Raw genomic sequence first — 22,882 nt, forward strand, 5'->3', positions numbered from 1 at the left:
TAGACTCCACCTACATCTTTATTCAGCTTGCCGTTGTTTCTGCTTCTGTCTGCCCCCATAAATCCTCACACATATAAATGTCCCATGATATTTCTAAAATGTTAAAATAAAATATTGTCCATTACCCAAAAACAATAACCCGGCCGGAGTCAAGAGGAATCTCCGTAATTCCGCTCTGCAAAGTGAAAACACCGTTTCCCATTGGGGAGAGAATGGAAGAGCCATAAGCGAAACACATGCTTCAGTGCAGATAAAGGGAATTTGTGCTACATCTTAAGCCGGAGCTTTTGCAGAAATTTAGGGCAGTGTCGACTTGGCAGTGACAAGGCTACATACTTTTATAAAAATAGCAGAGGAAACATTTACAAGCTTCCTTTAACTGGTGGGAGGCTATTTTTCCTGAGGCTCAAACTGGAGTGTTGGGAATTCCATCAAAAGGACTGGTCCTGGGTGGGTTACACTGGCCAAACAGCTACGTGGCCACAATACTGTGTAAGACTTGGGGCCTACAAAGCACAGGGCAAATGTATGCAATAGGTTTGATCAGGGGCAGTAACCCATAGCAACCAATCAGTAGGTACCATTTACTGGTCACCTGTTGAAAAGCAAACTTCTAATTGGTTGGAATGGGCTACTGCACTGTAGGGCCTTTTAGTCATGAGTAAGGGTACAAAGTGAGAAGGGTGAAGTGCTTATAATGGGCAGGGCAGAAGGTGCAGAGGGGTAATGCACAGCGGGGGATGTGTTATGTACCGGGTGTGGTATAGAAGGCAACACAAAGGGAAACTGTGTGTATTTTGAAGGGTGTAGCTGGAATGTGTGCAGAAGGGAAGTACAGTAATACACATGAATACACAGTAACACACAGTAACACACAGCAATGCACAGTAATACACAGTAACACACAGTAACACACAGTAACACACAGTAATACACAGTAACACACAGTAATATACAGTAATACACAGTAATACACATGAATACACAGTAACACACAGTAATATACAGCAATGCACAGTAATACACAGTAACACACAGTAATACACAGTAACACACAGTAATACACAGTAACACACAGTAATATACAGTAATACACAGTAATACACATGAATACACAGTAACACACAGTAACACACAGCAATGCACAGTAATACACAGTAACACACAGTAACACACAGTAATATACAGTAATACACAGTAACACACAGTAACACACAGTAATACACAGTAGGAAGTTACTATTACAAACTACATATAAAGAGGCCCCTAATGGGAAACAGAAGGTACAAATGCTGCCCATCAAAGTGCCATACACGTGTCTGCACCTACATGGGTGGCAGTCATACCTACATAGTAGGTCATGTACACGGCACATGTTGTGCAACTGTATGTTCGTGCCTCACCGCTCTGATGCCCCTTCCCTGCCAGCTGTGCCCATCTGTGTACAACCTACTAACAGATGCCCAAGTACCATTCCCAGCCTAGACTTTCCCCTCAGCCTTGATGTCACATTTCGGGTTCCCTTAGTATTCCTATACACGTAGCCAACTCCCAGCAACCCCAAGAGGAGAGGGTACAGTGTGCCCTAGATAGCCGTGGCGCTGCATACGTGCCCGCCATGCCACTTTCCTTTAACTCAGACTTCGGCTATTGCTGTAGGAACATTAGGCAAACTCCATGGAGGCCGCCGAACTGTCATTTGGCTTGTTGTCTACATTTCTCCGAGGAAGAACGTAATCTGTTAGAGCTTGGAAACATTCCCCTTTGCAGGTAGCGCCATTCATCAGCGGTGTCACCGGCACGTTCCGACAAACCATTGCCCCCGGGACCCTCACTGAATTCAACTCAGTTCCAATAATGCCACGGACTTGATCAGGGCAGGAATGACATTAGCCGGACTGGGACACATTTAGCCCAGTACTGACCTATCCTCGGGCATTGCAAACAAGTCTAAATGCTTTTTAACGTCCCTTATATTGGCTGGAACTTTCCTGCCGGGCCCCGCGGCCCCGGATAACTCTATTTCCCTGACATGTGGAGGCTCTTGCTGAAGATTTATCCCTCCCAACACCTCTACACAAGGACAAATAAGAGCCGCCGCGGCTACTGGGCCACATTTACTGGCCCCCACCAGGCAACTTCTTGAGTTTATTTGAACGGGACGTGATTTTTTGAAGACGAGGGGACGAGTCCTTTAGTTGTGGAGACAAAAGGAACCTTAATGTGGGGCGGGGGGGGGGGGGCTCCTCACATCAAACTGAGGCTTCGGCACAATATTTTGGGAAGAAACAAATCCTGATTTTTAATGTGTTTATTCCTCCGGGGAAGCGACTTCTGAAGAGAATCTCAGCCCTCACATTCGGGTCTCTGGCCTTCTCTCCTTGTGCAACAAAAAGGAAAAGCTTTTAACTCTTTAGCAGGAGTTTTGACCTATTTTAGTGAATAGATTTTTTTTTTTAATTCGTTAGATGAATTGGGGACGTGTTTTTTTTTTAGCTTTTAATCTTGTTTAATTAGGATTAAAGACTTTTTAAAGAAAATTTCGATCTTAATATTTGTTTTCCCACTTCTGATCGAGTGAAAACGCTCATTTGCTTTGGGAAGAGTTTACTTCTTGCAAAATAATTGAACAGAAAATTTTATGCAAATAACTATAGGCGGAGGGCAGTTCTTTGGTTTGGTCAAGATTATTAAACACATTTAAACCCACAGCGGGGTAAATACAGTGCCAATTCCATGTATAATACCCCAGAACCCACAGCGGGGTAAATACAGTGCCAATTCCATGTATAATACCCCAGAACCCACAGCGGGATAAATACAGTGCCAATTCCATGTATAATACCCCAGAACCCACAGCAGGATAAATACAGTGCCAATTCCATGTATAATACCCCAGAACCCACAGCAGGATAAATACAGTGCAAATTCCATGTATAATACCCCAGAACCCACAGCGGGATAAATACAGTGCCAATTCCATGTATAATACCCCAGAACCCACAGCAGGATAAATACAGTGCAAATTCCATGTATAATACCCCAGAACCCACAGCAGATAAATACAGTGCCAATTCCATGTATAATACCCCAGAACCCACAGCAGGATAAATACAGTGCCAATTCCATGTATAATACCCCAGAACCCACAGCAGGATAAATACAGTGCCAATTCCATGTATAATACCCCAGAACCCACAGCAGGATAAATACAGTGCAAATTCCATGTATAATACCCCAGAACCCACAGCGGGATAAATACAGTGCCAATTCCATGTATAATACCCCAGAACCCACAGCAGATAAATACAGTGCCAATTCCATGTATAATACCCCTGAACCCACAGCGGGATAAATACAGTGCCAATTCCATGTATAATACCCCAGAACCCACAGCAGATAAATACAGTGCCAATTCCATGTATAATACCCCAGAACCCACAGCAGATAAATACAGTGCCAATTCCATGTATAATACCCCAGAACCCACAGCAGGATAAATACAGTGCCAATTCCATGTATAATACCCCAGAACCCACAGCGGGATAAATACAGTGCCAATTCCATGTATAATACCCCAGAACCCACAGCAGATAAATACAGTGCCAATTCCATGTATAATACCCCAGAACCCACAGCAGATAAATACAGTGCCAATTCCATGTATAATACCCCAGAACCCACAGCAGATAAATACAGTGCCAATTCCATGTATAATACCCCAGAACCCACAGCAGGATAAATACAGTGCCAATTCCATGTATAATACCCCAGAACCCACAGCGGGATAAATACAGTGCCAATTCCATGTATAATACCCCAGAACCCACAGCAGATAAATACAGTGCCAATTCCATGTATAATACCCCAGAACCCACAGCAGATAAATACAGTGCCAATTCCATGTATAATACCCCAGAACCCACAGTGGGATAAATACAGTGCCAATTCCATGTATAATACCCCAGAACCCAGAGCAGGATAAATACAGTGCCAATTCCATGTATAATACCCCAGAACCCACAGCGGGGTAAATACAGTGCCAATTCCATGTATAATACCCCAGAACCCACAGCAGGATAAATACAGTGCAAATTCCATGTATAATACCCCAGAACCCACAGCAGGATAAATACAGTGCAAATTCCATGTATAATACCCCAGAACCCACAGCAGGATAAATACAGTGCCAATTCCATGTATAATACCCCAGAACCCACAGCAGGATAAACACAGTGCCAATTCCATGTATAATACCCCAGAACCCACAGCAGATAAATACAGTGCCAATTCCATGTATAATACCCCAGAACCCACAGCGGGATAAATACAGTGCCAATTCCATGTATAATACCCCAGAACCCACAGCAGATAAATACAGTGCCAATTCCATGTATAATACCCCAGAACCCACAGCAGGATAAATACAGTGCCAATTCCATGTATAATACCCCAGAACCCACAGCGGGATAAATACAGTGCCAATTCCATGTATAATACCCCAGAACCCACAGCAGATAAATACAGTGCCAATTCCATGTATAATACCCCAGAACCCACAGCAGGATAAATACAGTGCCAATTCCATGTATAATACCCCAGAACCCACAGCAGATAAATACAGTGCCAATTCCATGTATAATACCCCAGAACCCACAGCAGGATAAATACAGTGCCAATTCCATGTATAATACCCCAGAACCCACAGCGGGATAAATACAGTGCCAATTCCATGTATAATACCCCAGAACCCACAGCAGATAAATACAGTGCCAATTCCATGTATAATACCCCAGAACCCACAGCAGATAAATACAGTGCCAATTCCATGTATAATACCCCAGAACCCACAGCAGATAAATACAGTGCCAATTCCATGTATAATACCCCAGAACCCACAGCGGGATAAATACAGTGCCAATTCCATGTATAATACCCCAGAACCCACAGCAGGATAAATACAGTGCCAATTCCATGTATAATACCCCAGAACCCACAGCGGGATAAATACAGTGCCAATTCCATGTATAATACCCCAGAACCCACAGCAGATAAATACAGTGCCAATTCCATGTATAATACCCCAGAACCCACAGCAGATAAATACAGTGCCAATTCCATGTATAATACCCCAGAACCCACAGTGGGATAAATACAGTGCCAATTCCATGTATAATACCCCAGAACCCAGAGCAGGATAAATACAGTGCCAATTCCATGTATAATACCCCAGAACCCACAGCGGGGTAAATACAGTGCCAATTCCATGTATAATACCCCAGAACCCACAGCAGGATAAATACAGTGCAAATTCCATGTATAATACCCCAGAACCCACAGCAGGATAAATACAGTGCAAATTCCATGTATAATACCCCAGAACACATGGCAGATAAATACCGTAGGACACATAGCAAGAAAAATACAATTCCATATAGTATGACCCCCCTTGGTAGCATAAATATAGGGGTTATTTCATGTACTATACCCCCAGGAGACATGCAAAATAAATGCAGTGTATAATACCTCCATCCTGTTGGTTGTAGAAGATCATTGGTGGGGATTTTGGGAGGCTTAGCCTTGGAAAATCATTAAATAGGATTTCAGTCAATATTACAATTTTTAAGTTGTTCCATTTTAAAGTTTCATTTGACTTCTCTGCCAAGTCCAAATGAAATTTATGATTTTTGATCGATTTAATAACTCCACAGAGATCTGCAAAACTTTGTCTCCTCCCACCTTGAAAAGTCACAAGTAAGTAAATAAGTATAACTAAAATGTTGTGTATTATGGGATGTAAATGGACTTAGTAAGTCTTGCACCTACAATGTACAGAGGGCGGCACCCTAATGATAAGTACAAAGGGGACGCTAACCTAAATAGAACTTTTTGCATAACTAAACCAAATTATTAATAAACTTTAATTACACATTATTTACAACGGGAATTGCTCCTGAAAGTATCTGTCTACCTGTTTCTTTTCTGCACTGCTGGTCCTGACTACATGCACCATTACAACAAAAGAGTAGAAATTAATTCTTCTCTAGCCAATAGGGTTGCCACCTTTATAAAGTAAGTATATCGGCCTGGCTGGGGTCTGTGTTTGCAAGGGGGCGGCGGTGATGTCAAGTAGGCGGAGTAATGATGTAGAGCGGGAGGAGCTTTGACACTGAGGCGGTGGATTATCACATTGAGGGGCCGAAGCAGTAAGTATGAAGCTAATTGAGGAGAAAGGGGTAGATCAGAGGCGGGTCAGGGGTGGATCAGAGGCGGGTCAGGGGCAGATTAACTAGTTATCACAAACTTACTGCCAAGTATATTGCTGGTAAATTTGTAATACTGGCCCCCGGCCTTGGCTTGGCTTTTACTGGCTACGCCCTACTGGTGACAACCCTATTGGCCAAGACTTTGATAGTCAGAGCTGTAAAAAAGAAGAACCGCAGAAGTGAGTAAGGCATTGTGGGAAATTAGCCAAACAGCCTTAATCGGCCGGATTGGCCAGAACTTCCATGGCTGAGAATCCTGAGAATGCCATGGGGGGCCGGAAGACCGGGGGAGAGAGGTGCCAAAATAGGGTAACTCTCAAAAATATGACAGCTCTGCCATTATCTGCTGCAAAGTGTTAGTTGGAATTCTGGGTAAAAAAAATGCATGCTGGGTAGGAAACATGGCTGACCACCAATTTGTTCAACTTAGCACTTGGCAGAACTCGAGCGCTGCTAGATACCAAGAGGCAGCCAAGTGGTGCGGCCCGGGGGAACCAGTAACATATGAACTGGACCCTGGATGGAGTTAGCAGATGCCCCAGCCTGTGTAGTTAATGAATAGCATAGAGGGCAGGGGCATTAGTGGCCGGTTATTTCTATGTATCATCTGCATTCTCACATTCCCATTGGCTTTATCATTATATCCTGTGTGTGTGTGCATCCTGGAAAGGAACATGACTAAGCTCCCTATGGGGGGGGGGCAATATAAATATATAATTATATATATAGCATAATGTCTTCCCTATCCAGCTTCCCACCCCGCAGGATTCACAGCTGCCCCCGCCCCAGACAGTATTTATCCCCCCAGCGCTGGGGCTGTTGTTACTCGGCACCTTCCTGTTACTCATCGTATTTACGGCCACATCTGAACAAAAAGGTGCTTTAGTCATAAAATATTTTGGCTGCGGAATAATTTAGCCGGCCGCCCGCATACTCTCCCGTGTCAGTTGCCTGCAGGGTAGGGAGAGGGGGGAAATTGGTACAATTGCCCTGTACTAATGAGCCAGGGGGGCAAGTAGTCCCTCAGTTGGTCCAGGGGCTTCTAAAGAAAAGGTTTCAGGGTTGGTACCCAGGACCTTGCCCCCTGGGGTTTGTGTAGGTCTCTATAGACTGCAAGCCTTTGGGGCAGGGAGCTACAGGCACTAAGTACAGGGCTCAATTATGTTATTAAAGGGTAACTAAACCCCCATTGATGTGCTGGTTTTGTAAGGATTACAGGACAGGGCTGCTCTACGGGTTTCTAGAAACAGCAACATCGTGCAGATTAAAGGGGCAATTCCCCTTCAGGTTAACTTTTACTATGTTAATAGATGGCCTAGTCATAGATGTTTTATTTTTTATAGCTTTCGAATTATTTGTCCTGGGGGGTCACTGACCCCGGCAACCAAAAAAACTATTGCTCTGTGAGGCTACAACTTTATTGTTATTGTTGCTTATTATTACTTATCTTTCTATTTAGGCCCTCCTCTATTTATATACCCATCTCTCAATTCAAACTGCTGCCTGGTTGCTAGGTTAAATTGGACCCTAGCAACCAGATAGATAAGACGGGAGAGCTGATGAACAAGTAGCTAAATAATTCAAAAGCTGTAAATAAAAAAGCAAGACCAATTTGCAATTGGTCTGTATTTTTTATCATTTGCGTTTGTTTAATTATTTTGCTTTTTGTTCAGCAGCTCTCCCGTTTGGAATATCAGCAGCTATCTGGTTGCTAGGGTCCAATTTAACCTAGCAACCAGGCAGTGGTTTGAAAGAAAGGCAGAAATATGAAAGGGAGAGGGGCAGAATAGAAAGATAAATAATAAAAAGTAACAATAACACTGTAGCCTCACAGAGCAATCATTTATTGGCTGCTGGCAGGGTCGGACTGGGCTGACAGGATACCGGGAAATAACCCGGTAGGCTCCAGCCCCCCCCTGAACTGATACCAGCTGGTCTCCCTCCCCTGATTGGTTCTACTTATGCTTGTTGGAGGGACGGGGCCCCTGCGGTGGAGGCCCCTGGGGTTTCAGCCAGTGCAACCCTGGCTGCCGGGGTCAGTGACCCCCATATGAAAGCTGGAGAGGGTCAGAAGAAGGCGGCAAATAATTCAAAAAGTATACAAAATAAAAAATGCAGACCAATTGAAAAGCTGCTAAGAATAGGCCGTTCTATAACATACTAAAAGGTAACGACATCTGATTGATCCCCCCGCCCGTGCCAGTAGCCACCTTACACACAAATGGCTGCAACACAGACAATAATACCCGCAGCTGCTGCTATGAAATGGCTTTTAAAGAAAAAACTCAATGTGGGGGGGTTAGAAAATTTCTGCTGCCTTGTTGCGACTACTGACACGACTGCGCCTAGTCTCTAATTATTCTGATCAAGGCAGAGAAACACAACACAAACTTTAATTGTGTTTAACTGATATTTAATCAGGACTCAGTGAACTGCAGATTAAAGCTGAAATTCATAAACCATAATTAGCCGCTCGTCACAGCCCTGTGGCCCATGTTCCCCCCCAGCCTGGGTGCCTGGCATCCTGCCCCGGCTTTTTGGCAGAGGTACCCAGGCAGCCACTCAGCTCGAGGTACAAGCGACGGAACGGCTCTGCCACTTTAAAGGGGAAATTCTCCTGATACAGAGTTCAGGTAACTACGGCGGATGATTGGCTACTATGGGTCAAGTGATTGATACATCATCTTAATATTTATTAAAGCAAATAATGAATGTGAATGAGTTACATAGTAAGTTAGTTTGAAAAAAGACATACGTTCATCAGGTTCAACCATAATGCCTATATATAACCTGCCTAACTGCCAGTTGCCCCAGAGGAAGGCAAAAAACCCCATCTGAAGCCTCTCTAATTTGCCGCAGAGGGGAAAAAATTCCTTCCTGACTCCAAGATGGCAATCGGACCAGTCCCTGGGGCAACTTGAGTTGAACTGATCGATTGTTCTCAATCCCATTCTGGCCAAAAGTCTGGGGAAACGGTATTTAATCAATTGGCCAATCACAGTGTTTCTTACTGCTGAGGCTGCAGACCCCCCCTTGACCAGGCCGGGCACTCCCCCCTATACGATGAAGGTAAGTTTATCAGGGGAGGGGGTGGGACGGGTGGTGGGGGCCCCTGAGGGATGGGGGGAGTTTGAAGGCCACGGCAGGGGCCCCTGAAGCAGCAGCCCTGGTGCTCCCCCCCAGCACATGAGCTCAACCCACCCCCCCAGCACATGAGCCAAACCTCCCCCATACATAAGCCAAACCCCCCCACATAAGCCAAACCACCCCAGTACATGAACAAACCCCTTTCCCAGTACATGAGCCAACCACGCCCCCATACATAAGCCAAAATCCCCCCCCAGCACATGAGCTCAACCCACCCCCCCAGCACATGAGCCAACCACCCCCCCACATAAGCCAAAATCCCCCCCCAGCACATGATCCAAACCTCCCCCAGTACATGAGCCAACCCCCCTGTACATAAGCCAAAACCCCCAGTACATGAGCCAACCCCCCCTGGTACATGAGCCAACCCCCCGTACATAAGCCAAAACCCCCAGTACATGAGCCAACCCCCCCTGGTACATGAGCCAACCCCCCGTACATAAGCCAAAACCCCCAGTACATGAGTCAAACCCCCCTGGTACATGAGCCAAGCCAACCCCCCCAATACACGAGCCAAACCCCCCCAATACACGAGCCAAACCCCCCCAGTACATGAGCCAACCCAACCTCCCCCATACATGAGCCTACCTCCCCCATACATGAGCCAAACCCCCCTGGTACATGAACCAACCCAAACCCCCCCATACATGAGCCAATCCAACCTCCCCCCCATACATGAGCCAAAGCCCCCTGGTACCTCAGCCAAACCCCCCCCCCCGGGTTCCCATACTCGATACTCTTATCTTTCAGCGAATGAGACTGACTCTAATAAGCGCTGAAACCCTTTGTGGTGCAAAAGTGACAATCCGAAGCTGATCCCCGGGGGAACCTGATAGGCCGCAGGCCGCACTGCGTGGGGGGGGGGGGGTACAAAGGTGCAATGAGGACACAGAATGCAAAGAGACAGTTGATCCCAGGGAAATAAATGTAAACACCTATAAATTGTGCAGAAATCTGAGATACTGAAGCACCGGGAGGAATGGAAATTCCAGCAGGTTGGGTTTCATGTATCTGTGGGGCCCCAACTCAATGCCCCCCCCCCCCCGGGGTCAGTGCAGGAAAGCAAGAGATACTTATTAACCCTCTGGGGCAATTGCTACAGCATTTACTAAATGAAAGCAACCAGTGAACTATCAGCTTTCACCCGAGTCCCGGAAATGAAAGGCCACGTGTGATTGGCTGCGACAGATAACAGCCCCACATGTTGGACATCCTCTCCCCTTCCTATTCTTTAAGGGGGGGTGGTTCACCTTTAGGGTAACTTTTAGTATGTTATCGAATTGCTCATTCTTAGCAACTTTTCAATTGGTCTTCATTTTTTATACTTTTTGAGTTATTTGCCTTCTTCTGATTCTTTCCAACTTTCAAAGGGGGGTCACTGACCCCGGCAGCCAAACACTTTTGCTCTGCGAGGCTACAACTATATTGTTATTAGCACATATTATTACCTATCATTTACTCAGGCCCTCTCCTATTCATATTCCAGTCTCTTAGTTGAACTACTGATCGGTTGCTAGGGCAAACTGGAACCTAGCAACCAGAAAGCTGCAGAAATTACAAAATGGAAACACAACGCTAAATCATTCACAAACAACACTAAAAAAAATAAAGACCAATTGAAAATTGTCTGGGAATAGCATGGCGAGGCACAAATAGCAACACAAATACGTCCCTTTCCTGCCCCCTCTTGCCTTACTATACACACTATGTCCCAGTTACAGCCCCGTCTATCCTTATTATACCCAATACACAATTACAGCCCAGTCATGTGACCCCCAGTACATACAGTAGACACCTACCTCCCGAGCCCAGACCGGTAGGAAGCTGCCGCTGCCGGGGCAGTTGCACAGAATCCCGCCGTAAGTTTGGCTGTTTCCCGAGCGCGGCACAAATGCGCGTTTGCCTGCACCGTCCTGCGCTTGTTTATTTTATTGGCTCCATGTCCCAATGTACTAAGCAGTGAATAGATTGCCGAGTGGCACAGTGGGGAGGAGAAGAGTATTATTATAATTATTAGCCTTAATTTATAAAGCACCATCATAATTGGCTGCGCCGTACACTGGGGAACGAACATACAGAGACTTATGACAATGTCGGTGCAATATATCAATGCAAGAGCCGAGATGGGCCCCGCTGTCAAGCGCCTTCAGGCTAATAATGAGAGATATTAAACACATTCCTATACCAAAGAGCTAGGGAGTCGCCTCGTTTCCCTCCATGGTTGGAATTTTGCCCTGTATTAATGGCACCTCGTCTTTTGACTTAAATAATCAGCATTAAATGACAGCAAACTGCCGAAAGACCGAAGGAAGTGGTCGTTATACGGCTGTGATGTCATAGAGGCAGCGCCATAAATATTGTAACTACCGGCATAAAGGAAGTGGTCATTATACAGTTGTGATGTCATAGAGATATTCTAACTACCGGCACAAAGGAAGTGGTCATTATACAGCTGTGATATCATAGAGACAGTGCCACAAACATTGTAATTACTGGCACAAAGGAAGTGGTCATTATACAATTGTGATGTCAAAAATACAGTACCATAAACATTGTAACAGAAAGGAAGTGGTCATTATACAGCTGTGATGTCATAGAGGCAGCGCCATAAATATTGTAACTACCGGCATAAAGGAAGTGATCATTATACAGCTGTGATGTCATAGAGATATTCTAACTACCGGCACAAAGGAAGTGGTCATTATACAGTTGTGATGTCATAGAGATATTCTAACTACCGGCACAAAGGAAGTGGTCATTATACAGTTGTGATGTCATAGAGATATTCTAACTACCGGCACAAAGGAAGTGGTCATTATACAGTTGTGATGTCATAGAGATATTCTAACTACCGGCACAAAGGAAGTGGTCATTATACAGTTGTGATGTCATAGAGATATTCTAACTACCGGCACAAAGGAAGTGGTCATTATACAGTTGTGATGTCATAGAGATATTCTAACTACCGGCACAAAGGAAGTGGTCATTATACAGCTGTGATATCATAGAGACAGTACCATAAACATTGTAATTACTGGCACAAAGGAAGTGGTCATTATACAGCTGTGATATCATAGAGACAGTACCATAAACATTGTAATTACTGGCACAAAGGAAGTGGTCATTATACAGCTGTGATATCATAGAGACAGTACCATAAACATTGTAATTACTGGCACAAAGGAAGTGGTCATTATACAGCTGTGATGTCATAGAGACAGTACCATAAACGTTGTAACTACCGGCACAAAGGAAGTGGTCATTATACAATTGTGATGTCAAAAATACAGTACCATAAACATTGTAACAGAAAGGAAGTGGTCATTATACAGTTGTGATGTCATAGCGACAGCGCCATAAATATACTAACTACCGGCACAAAGGAAGTGGTCATTATACAGTTGTGATGTCATAGAGAATAGCACCATAAATATACTAACTACCGGCACAAAGGAAGTGGTCATAATACAGTTGTGATATCATAGAGACAGCGCCATAAACATTGTAACTATGGGCACAAAGGAAGTGGTCATTATACAGTTATGATGTCATAGAGACAGTACCATAAACATTGTAACTATGGGCACAAAGGAAGTGGTCATTATACAGTTATGATGTCATAGAGACAGTACCATAAACATTGTAACTATGGGCACAAAGGAAGTGGTCATTATACAGTTATGATGTCATAGAGACAGTACCATAAACATTGTAACTATGGGCACAAAGGAAGTGGTCATTATACAGTTATGATGTCATAGAGACAGTACCATAAACATTGTAACTATGGGCACAAAGGAAGTGGTCATTATACAGTTGTGATATCATAGAGACAGTACCATAAACATTGTAACTACCGGCACAAAGGAAGTGGTCATTATACAGTTATGATGTCATAGAGACAGTACCATAAACATTGTAATTACTGGCACAAAGGAAGTGGTCATTATACAATTGTGATGTCAAAGATACAGTACCATAAACATTGTAACACAAAGGAAGTGGTCATTATATGGTTGTGATGTCATAGACACAGCATCATAAACATACTAACTACCGGCACAAAGGAAGTGGTCATTATACAACGGTGATGTCAAAGGGCACCTCCATATATACAATCTTACCAGACACCCCAGGCCGGGACTCATTAAACTGAGTCTTATTTAAAAGGACTATAGGATTGATGCCAGGGAGGTCCAACCAGTGGTGCCCCATCTGCTGTGGAACTACAAGGTCCTTAACAAACACTTTCCTCCAACCCAAGGGCCCCCTCTACAGGCCCTGACCCAGCTGCACCCAATCTCTGGTTCCATCAGCAACCCGGCCCCATGGCCCTGACCCCTACCTGAAGGGAACCCACTCTCCATTGCCGATATTAATACAATTCCCTGCTCTCTGCTGTTCGTATCCCAATTAGAGCCATTTCGGAGGCGACTGCCAAATTGCGCAACGTAACAAGTGTGTTTGGCAGCGGCTGCATGTTTGCTTGGGGCCTACACATCTCTAGTCATTAGGAGAGAATGAGTTGGTACCTCTTTAATGCAGCAGGTCTGGGTGCTGGGGAGCACGGCGGGGGTTCCTCGCTCCGCCCGGTATCATCCACATAGGGCACGCTGGGGGTCCCTGCTACGGCAGCCGGCACTCACCTGAGGGACAGACAGCAGGATGTGAGACAGACATCTGTATATTCTTTGTTTAAAGGAGACATATTGGATAAATGGGTTTCACTTTGTGCTAAAAATTAACCCTATCTGTAACAATGGCCCCTTTATTGGAGCTCCCTATAGATCCTCTCAGGTCCCTGTCTGGGTTTCAAATGAGGGGTGGGCGTGTCCTAACGGTCCCTGCCAGAAGCACAGTAGGAGGAGGAGAGCCAATCACAGCTCTGCAGTCACACAAGCACAGACAGGCTTCAGTTCCCTATCAGGTCTGCCTGACTGCTGATTGGTTCCTATCCTACAGTGCAGGGTACGGAGGGCCGCCGGCTCCCCAGCTCATCCAGAGAATTCAGCCAGCAGGAAGTGGAACAGATGGGCGGGGCTAGTGGGGTTTTGGGTGGAATTTCTCAATAAATCAGTCAGAAACACAACTTTAAGCACAATCCTTCTATATCTAGAGGAGTATAATTCCCTGGTACATTCGTAATTTTTATAGGATATGTCTCCTTTAAAGCAAAGGGAAAGTGTCAGTGGCATCTCCTCTCCAGTAAATCTGCCCCATTGTAATTGGGGTCTTCAACCCGACCCCCCCATAAACACACAAATCTTACAGACCCCTCTAACCTGTCTTTTCCTCTATTGCCTTTCCATCTTTTCTCTTCTCTCCCCCCCGCTATAATGCAATTTCATCTACTCCCTTACCCCCCAGTTCTGCCTCTCATTTCCTCTCCTTCTCCCCCTTTTGTATTCCCCTCAAGTCTTCCCATTACTCTACTCCTCCACATTATTTTGTCCTATTCCTCTTATCTTCTCTCCATTCTCTCTTTACTCCATCGCCCTTATGTCCTGCATTTCTCTTTATATAACCCAAACTCTTCTACTCCCCGAACCCCCTTTCCCTTCTCCTCTTTCTTTCTGTACCTCATCCCCTCTCATTTTGTTTCCTCAACTATTTGGCCTTAATATTTTCTCTCTCTGCTCCCTAACCCCCTTTTTACTCTTCTCCCTCATCTCTTTATTCCTCCCTAACCATTTGCCCTACACCCCCTCATCCTACATTTTCTCTCCCCTTTTTGATCCCATCTCTATTTGTGTTGCCCCCAACTCTCCCATTCTCTTCTTTCTCTCATCATCTCATCCCCTTAGCTTCCCCTTCCCACCCCATGTTCTCCCCTGTAATCTCCTTATCTTCCCCTTCCCACCCCATGTTCTCCCCTGTAATCTCCTTATCTTCCCCTTCCCACCCCATGTTCTCCCCTGTAATCTCCTTATCTTCCCCTTCCCACCCCATGTTCTCCCCTGTAATCTCCTTAGCTTCACCTTCCCACCCCATGTTCTCCCCTGTAATCTCCTTAGCTTCCCCTTCCCACCCCATGTTCTCCCCTGTAATCTCCTTAGCTTCCCCTTCCCACCCCATGTTCTCCCCTGTAATCTCCTTAGCTTCCCCTTCCCACCCCATGTTCTCCCCTGTAATCTCCTTAGCTTCCCCTTCCCACCCCATGTTCTCCCCTGTAATCTCCTTAGCTTCCCCTTCCCATCCCATGTTCTCCCCTGTAATCTCCTTAGCTTCCCCTTCCCACCCCATGTTCTCCCCTGTATTCTCCTTAGCTTCCCCTTCCCACCCCATGTTCTCCCCTGTATTCTCCTTAGCTGCCCCTTCCCACCCCATGTTCTCCCCTGTATTCTCCTTAGCTGCCCCTTCCCACCCCATGTTCTCCCCTGTATTCTCCTTAGCTTCCCCTTCCCACCCCATGTTCTCCCCTGTATTCTCCTTAGCTTCCCCTTCCCACCCCATGTTCTCCCCTGTATTCTCCTTAGCTTCCCCTTCCCACCCCATGTTCTCCCCTGTATTCTCCTTTGTTTCTCACTGCCCCACTTGGATAATTCCCTGAGGAGCTGAGCACCCATACGGGGGCGCTATGATACATGCCCATACACAGTGCAATGATACAGTAAATGAGGTACTGCCTTGAGTACTTAACTCTTACCTATCTGCCTCAGTGACAGTATTAGGGTACTAACAGCCCCTGCCCCCCCATACCTAGTCATTATGCCAGGGATCTGTAGGCTGTGGCTTTCTGACTGTAGTTAAACTGCAACTCCCAGTAGCCAAAGGCCAGAGTGAAGACGAATCATGGCTCCCACTGATTTCACAGGAAAGTTCTGACTTTTATTCTCTATTTATTTTCAAAGCTAAATAAGCTGTGAGTCTGAGGCAGGGAAGGCTGATGCTGAGAGGAGGCTACTGAGCACGGATGGCATCATTTAACCCCCTTAACTCACAGCACTAAAACTGGATTTTCCTTCTAAAATATTAAGTGATCTCTCTCTCCAACTCCTGCCGCTATGAACACAGAGAGAGTGAATGTCCTATTAAATATTTATAACTCGGCTGCTTGTAACTGTGTGTGCGAGGGGAAGGTTAGCTGCGAGCCCCCGAGCCCCCCGAGCCCCCCGAGCCCCCCGGCACTACTTACACTGACTCACAGCCATTAAACAAGCTCTCAATCACGTTACTGCCTAGCTCTTATAAAGTAAAAATTATATTTTATACACTGGAAATGCAAAGCAATATGGGAACTAAAATTGAAGCCGGGGGAAGGCCGACTACTGCTAAATGTTTTCAGTGGTTCATACAGTCAGAACCCACAGTGCAGAGAAGAGACTCTGCTTTCAGTAGCAATTGCAGTACAAATAACTTTAATAATCCTTGAGATTCTTTTCTTAATTAGGAAATATACTACATTCCAGCTTACTCCTAACAAAACAATCTTATTTAGCAGCATTTATTGGTCAATACCACTTACTGCTGTCAGGCACATTTTCACACAGGAAGTCCAGTTAAACTTGGCCACACCCCAATCCGCCCCTAATCCCACCCACCTCCTGGTAATCTCCACCCCTTTCAAGGCCACCATTTATGAAAGTCTGTGGATAAAGGTATTTTGGAGCGCTCTATTTTCTGCTCTAGTAACAGAAATTAATATTTCTCTCTTACCATAATAATGTAGGGACCCATAGGGTTAACATGCCCCTGTGGCTTTAAACCCTACAACTTCCTTAGTTTCTGCTGTTACTGGGCAAAGACCCGTGTATTTGTTTAAAGTTTGCCTTATACCTATTGGTTATTTGGGTTGATCACACCCCTTGCACTCCAATATAGTGTTTAGCAAGGGGGGTGGCTGCCTCTGTATCTCAGGTGAAGGTCCACAGAGCCTGGGATCAACAGGGCCCCAGTAAAGCCTTATTGCCCCAGAGATTAACATTCACTCTGGTGAAGTCGGGGACAGGGACCCGGTGAACGAGGACCAGTTAGATAGTTACTCTTTTATAGCACTTTCTAGGAGAGTGAGATAGAGAGGGAAGGAAGCAGGAGCAGTTTCGGCTCCACCAAGGAAAGTTGCTGGAAGTACCTTCCATACAGGCACTGTTGCCTCAGCATAGGGCCATGGTTAAGACATAGGAGACATAGGAGGTGGGATAAACCGGTAGCATCCTCTCTTGTTGTCCTCAGAGTACTACTATCATATAACATCTGTATTTGAGTATATGCAATAACCCTGCACATTGATTGTCTTTGACAATAAACCCAGTTCTATTGTTCAACTTCAGGCATCCATCTTTGCTAATTTGCACTGCACACAGCTACAGTGAGTTGTAGTTGCACTACACCCTAGCTCCACTGGTTCCATTTAGCGAAGGCTCATCCTGAAGGATTGAGTCGCATGTACCCCATGCTCTAAACCTATACTAGATGTGGTTTGACTGTTTTACAGACAAATAGGGGTTACAATAACTATATAAAATACCACAACAAGTGGCTGCTACAGAACCATAAGAACCCGAGAAGCAAAGTGATTGCTGCATGATGTGCTTGTTGTATCCCTGTGCCGGGAATGCTGTCTCCCTTCCCTCAGCGAGTACATATACACTGTATTTATATACACATATCATGGCCCATTAGCATGGAAACAACAGTGACGGATGATGAGATGAGTTTGCCAATGAGCCGTCTGGCTATAGATACCTATTTACCCCCCACTGGAAGGTAATGAACATAATGCGCATCAGATTTAGCCGCGCTCGGCGCAGGATATTCCCTGATTATCCAACTGTTGTTTGTGTTGCTCGGAGCTCATATTCAGCAGGACGGGGACGCTCTGCAACCTGTACACATTATATCATTCCTAATTAGCCCTGCGCCCAAGTAACAACTGCCCCCTGGAACATTCTCTGCCAGCAGCAGTCTGAATCCTCCACAATAACCACTGCAAAGGGGGCCCTTTAGGACCGGAGGAAAATGGAGGGACGGGGCCATGACAGGGCAAGGAAGAGGAGCCAGGAAGTGTTAGGTGCAAGGGCTCATGGGGCTTGTAGTCCGGGCAGTGATTGGGTAGAGGGTAGGGGAGGTAATAATAGGAGTGAGTGGAGGGGGGTTTGGGGCCAATTTTCCTGAACAGCTAGTGGTTGAGTAATAAGTGGCAGGAGTTAGGCCAGAGGCTAGGGGTGGTGATTAGCCAATGTTAAAAGGGGAGGGACAAAAGATAAGGGGAGGAGTCTCTGGGATTTGTTATGCTGGTTAACAAGGGATCTCCATAGGAGCAGCCTTCAGCGGCTAGGGGTGGGGATCCCGCAGGATATCGTTATATATTAACGTGTTGGCATTGTAACGTTATATGATTGTTAATTATATGCAATAAACTTGGCTGCGGCCTTGTCAACCCACAAGACTTGACGCTGCCCATGTCATGTAATTGGTGATGTCTCTTGTATTATATAGGGAATTCCCGGATACACACTGACTTCTCAACTGCCCTTCTGCACTCGTCTCCTTCCTACCAACTTCCTTTATTTACCAACACTTCCGCCATACTTCCCTACTTCCTCCATACACCTCTGCTTCCTTTATTTACCACCACTTCCGCCATACTTCCCTACTTCCTCCATACACCTCTGCTTCCTTTATTTACCACCACTTCCTCCATACTTCCCTACTTCCTCCATAATTCCCTACTTCCTCCATACACCTCTGCTTCCTTTATTTACCACCACTTCCTCCATACTTCCCAACTTCCTTCGTACACCTCAATTTCCTTTATTTACCACTACTTCCTCCATACACCTCTGCTTCCTCCATACTTCCCTACTTCCTTCGTACACATCTACTTCCTTTATTTACCCCTACTTCCTCCATACACCTCTGATTCCTCCATACTTCCCTACTTCCTTCGTACACCTCTACTTCCTTTATTTACCACTACTTCCTCCATACTTCCCTACTTCCTCGGTACACCTCTACTTCCTTTATATACCACTACTTCCTCCATACTTCCCTACTTCCTTTATTTACCACTGCTTCCTCCATACTTCCCTACTTTTTTCGTACACATCAACTTCCTTTATTTACCACTGCTTCCTCCATACACCTCTGCTTCCTCCATACTTCCCTACTTCCTCCATACACCTCTACTTCCTTTATTTACCTCTACTTCCTTTATTTACCACTACTTCCTCCATACTTCCCTACTTCCTTCATACACCTCTACTTTCTTTACTTACCACTACTTCCTCCATACTTCCCTACTTCCTTCGTACACCTCTACTTTCTTTATTTACCACTGCTTCCTCCATCCTTCCCTATTTCCTTCATACACCTGAAATTCCTTTATTTACCACTACTTCCTCCATACTTCCCTACTTCCTCCATACACCTCTACTTTCTTTACTTACCACTACTTCCTCCATACACCTCTGCTTCCTCCATACTTTCCTTCTTCCTTCGTACACTTCCTTTCCATACCTCACTTCCTTTAATGCCTCCTTAAAGGGAAACTATACCCCCAGAATGAATACGTAACCAACAGATTGTGTGCACTGTGACTCCTATGATCCCAGGGGGCGGCCCTTAGTACTTAAAATGGCAGTTTCCTATTTAGGATTACCCAATGGCACATACTGCTAAATAAGTATATTTATATGAAAATGGTTTATTTAGATGACGCCGGGTTTTACATATGAGCTGTTTATGCTATTTATTTTTATAGAGACCTACATTGTTTGGGGTATAGTTTCCCTTTGAGACCTGATTCCTTCATAAACCTTAAAATGCCTATACCTCTTTTTATATTACTCTACCTCCTTTCTATACTTCTATTTACATTTATATATCTCTATTTCCTTTATATATCTCTCGTTCCCATATATACCTGTGCTCCCCATATATACCTCTAGAAAGTCTCTGTTTATAAGAGAATATATCCTGTGTATAAATGTGCTGATGGGATTTCTGGCCGACACAGTAGGTATAAAGCCAATAGCAGAGAGACAGGCCAGTATGTACTGAGTGCAGTTTTCCCGTCTGTCCGTATGGCCGCGGCACAGGCTGAGTGGCAGAAGTGGAGCAGGGCAATCACACTGATATGTTATGTATTTGGGGGCGAGACGTGAGAGCAGATTCAGCACGATGCCCTGAGCCCGGGGTTTGATAGAGGCGTCTCTGTTACATTAGCCCCATCCATATTTATGTGTGTGAGTGACATGAGATAAACAAGGGCTGAGAGAGCGCCGGGGGGGGGGGGATGAGCCCTTTGCAAGGATCTGACTGGCCACTATCCGCCGGCTCATTAAGGGGCTGGTGAGTGCGTGACGCCTGAGCAATGTGCCCCATCCCTTGTGCCCAGGGCCCCCCCGGGTATATTGGCAAGGTGCCAGAATGTGAGCAACGTATCGGTGCGGCCCCGGCCCCCGGCCCCACACACCTCGCTGACACACTGCTTAAATGTCACACATTAATGAATTTTCATGAAACAGTGAGACAAAAAGAAATGATCAAAAAGATTGTTTCCACAGCAGCCGACAGCCGAGCGTGCCATGTCCTCCCAGCATAAAGGGGCGGCTGAGCCAGAGCCTACGTGTGCCAGCGGCCTGGGGAGGGGCTCTTAGCCACGGCGGGCAAGGGCTCGTAGCCGCAGGGGCAAGGGCTGGTAGCCGCAGGGGCAAGGGCTGGTAGCCGCAGGGGCAAGGGCTGGTAGCCAGAGGGGCAAGAGCCATTAGCCAAAGGGGCGAGAGCCATTAGCCAGAGGGGGGAGAACCATTAGCCCAAGGGGCAAGAGCCATTAGCCAGAGGGTCGAGAGCCATTAGCCAGAGGGGGGAGAACCATTAGCCCAAGGGGCAAGAGCCATTAGCCAGAGGGTCGAGAGCCATTAGCCAGAGGGGGGAGAACCATTAGCCCAAGGGGCAAGAGCCATTAGCCAGAGGGTCGAGAGCCATTAGCCAGAGGGAGAAGAACCATTAGCCAGAGGGGCAAGAGCCATTAGCCAGAGGGGCAAGATCCATTAGCCAGAGGGGCGAGAGCCATTAGCCCAAGTGGCAAGAGCCATTAGCCAGAGGGGCGAGAGCAATTAGCCAGAGGGGCGAGAGCCATTAGCCAGGGGTGAGCAAGAGCCATTAGCCAGAGGGACAAAAGCCATTAGCCAGAGGGGCGAGAGCCATTAGCCAGAGGGGCAAGAGCCATAGCCAGAGGGGGGAGAACAAAAACAGTACATGCAGATAGAGCATCCCAAGATATAAAGATCAAGATAAGCACATACAGATGGAGAACCAACGCATAGAAATGATGATGGCCATTTCTGCAGTGATCTTAATGACATGTCTGGGGTTAATAGTGTGCTCATTGGCCATTTCTGCAGTGATCATAATGGCATGTCTAAGCTTTGTATATTTATGGGTATTTTTTATGGTTATTATATTTGGGGGTGCGGCTAAAAGGTTGGAGTGGTCAAAATGTTACTATGGGTGGCAGGTAACTATGTCACACTTTGTGATTCCCATATGTCGGGAGGTGTGGTTACTTAGACTTGGGGGGGGGGTCACTCATTCCAAGTAACTCAGTGGGCAAATCAAGTGCAACTGCACAAATGCACAATAGGAACCCAATTGAGGAACGAGCCCAATAAACAGACAATATTGTAATTGTTTTGTTACGGATGGGAGGGGCAGGTATTGGCAGGGTGGTTTGGCGCAATCCCCTTTGATGGTTTGTCTGAGTGTGAGAGCGAAGCCTCAGTTATTCCGTGTGTATAAACAGGGTTAGAGAGGCCCCGGCATGAATGAACCCTTTGTCCCTGGGTAGGGGCAGGGCCAGACAGTACCTACCCCTAATGCCCCTATATATATATATATATATACTGTACGACGTATCTCTGCATATAGTTAGCAGGGCAATACTGAGAGCGAGGGGCAGAGCCAGACAGTACCTACCCCTAATGCCCCTATATATATATATATATATATATATATATACTGTACGACGTATCTCTGCATATAGTTAGCAGGGTAATACTGAGTGCGAGGGGCAGGGCCAGAGTGTACCTACCCCTAATGCCCCTATATATATATATATATATACTGTACGACGTATCTCTGCATATAGTTAGCAGGGTAATACTGAGAGCGAGGGGCAGGGCCAGAGTGTACCTACCCCTAATGCCCCTATATATATATATATATATACTGTACGACGTATCTCTGCATATAGTTAGCAGGGTAATACTGAGAACGAGGGGCAGGGCCAGACAGTACCTACCCCTAATGCCCCTATATATATATATATACTGTACGACGTATCTCTGCATATAGTTAGCAGGGCAATACTGAGAGCGAGGGGCAGGGCCAGAGTGTACCTACCCCTAATGCCCCTATATATATATATATACTGTACGACGTATCTCTGCATATAGTTAGCAGGGTAATACTGAGAGCGAGGGGCAGGGCCAGACAGTACCTACCCCTAATGCCCCTATATATATATA

At 45.8% G+C, this 22,882-nt stretch overlaps 1 protein-coding gene across 1 annotated transcript in view; it reads right to left on the reverse strand.

Annotated features, from left to right (window-relative positions):
- Positions 1 to 14,059, reverse strand: part of zbtb20 (zinc finger and BTB domain containing 20) — a 118,864-nt gene extending 104,805 nt beyond the window's left edge. The window contains exon 1 of the mRNA XM_018091373.2: positions 13,946 to 14,059. The gene's annotated coding sequence lies outside the window, so the exon portion shown is untranslated. The remainder of the gene's footprint in view (positions 1 to 13,945) is intronic.
- Positions 14,060 to 22,882: the final 8,823 nt, after the last annotated feature.

This window comes from Xenopus tropicalis, chromosome 2 (genome assembly GCF_000004195.4).
Source record: "Xenopus tropicalis strain Nigerian chromosome 2, UCB_Xtro_10.0, whole genome shotgun sequence".
NCBI lineage: Eukaryota > Metazoa > Chordata > Amphibia > Anura > Pipidae > Xenopus > Xenopus tropicalis.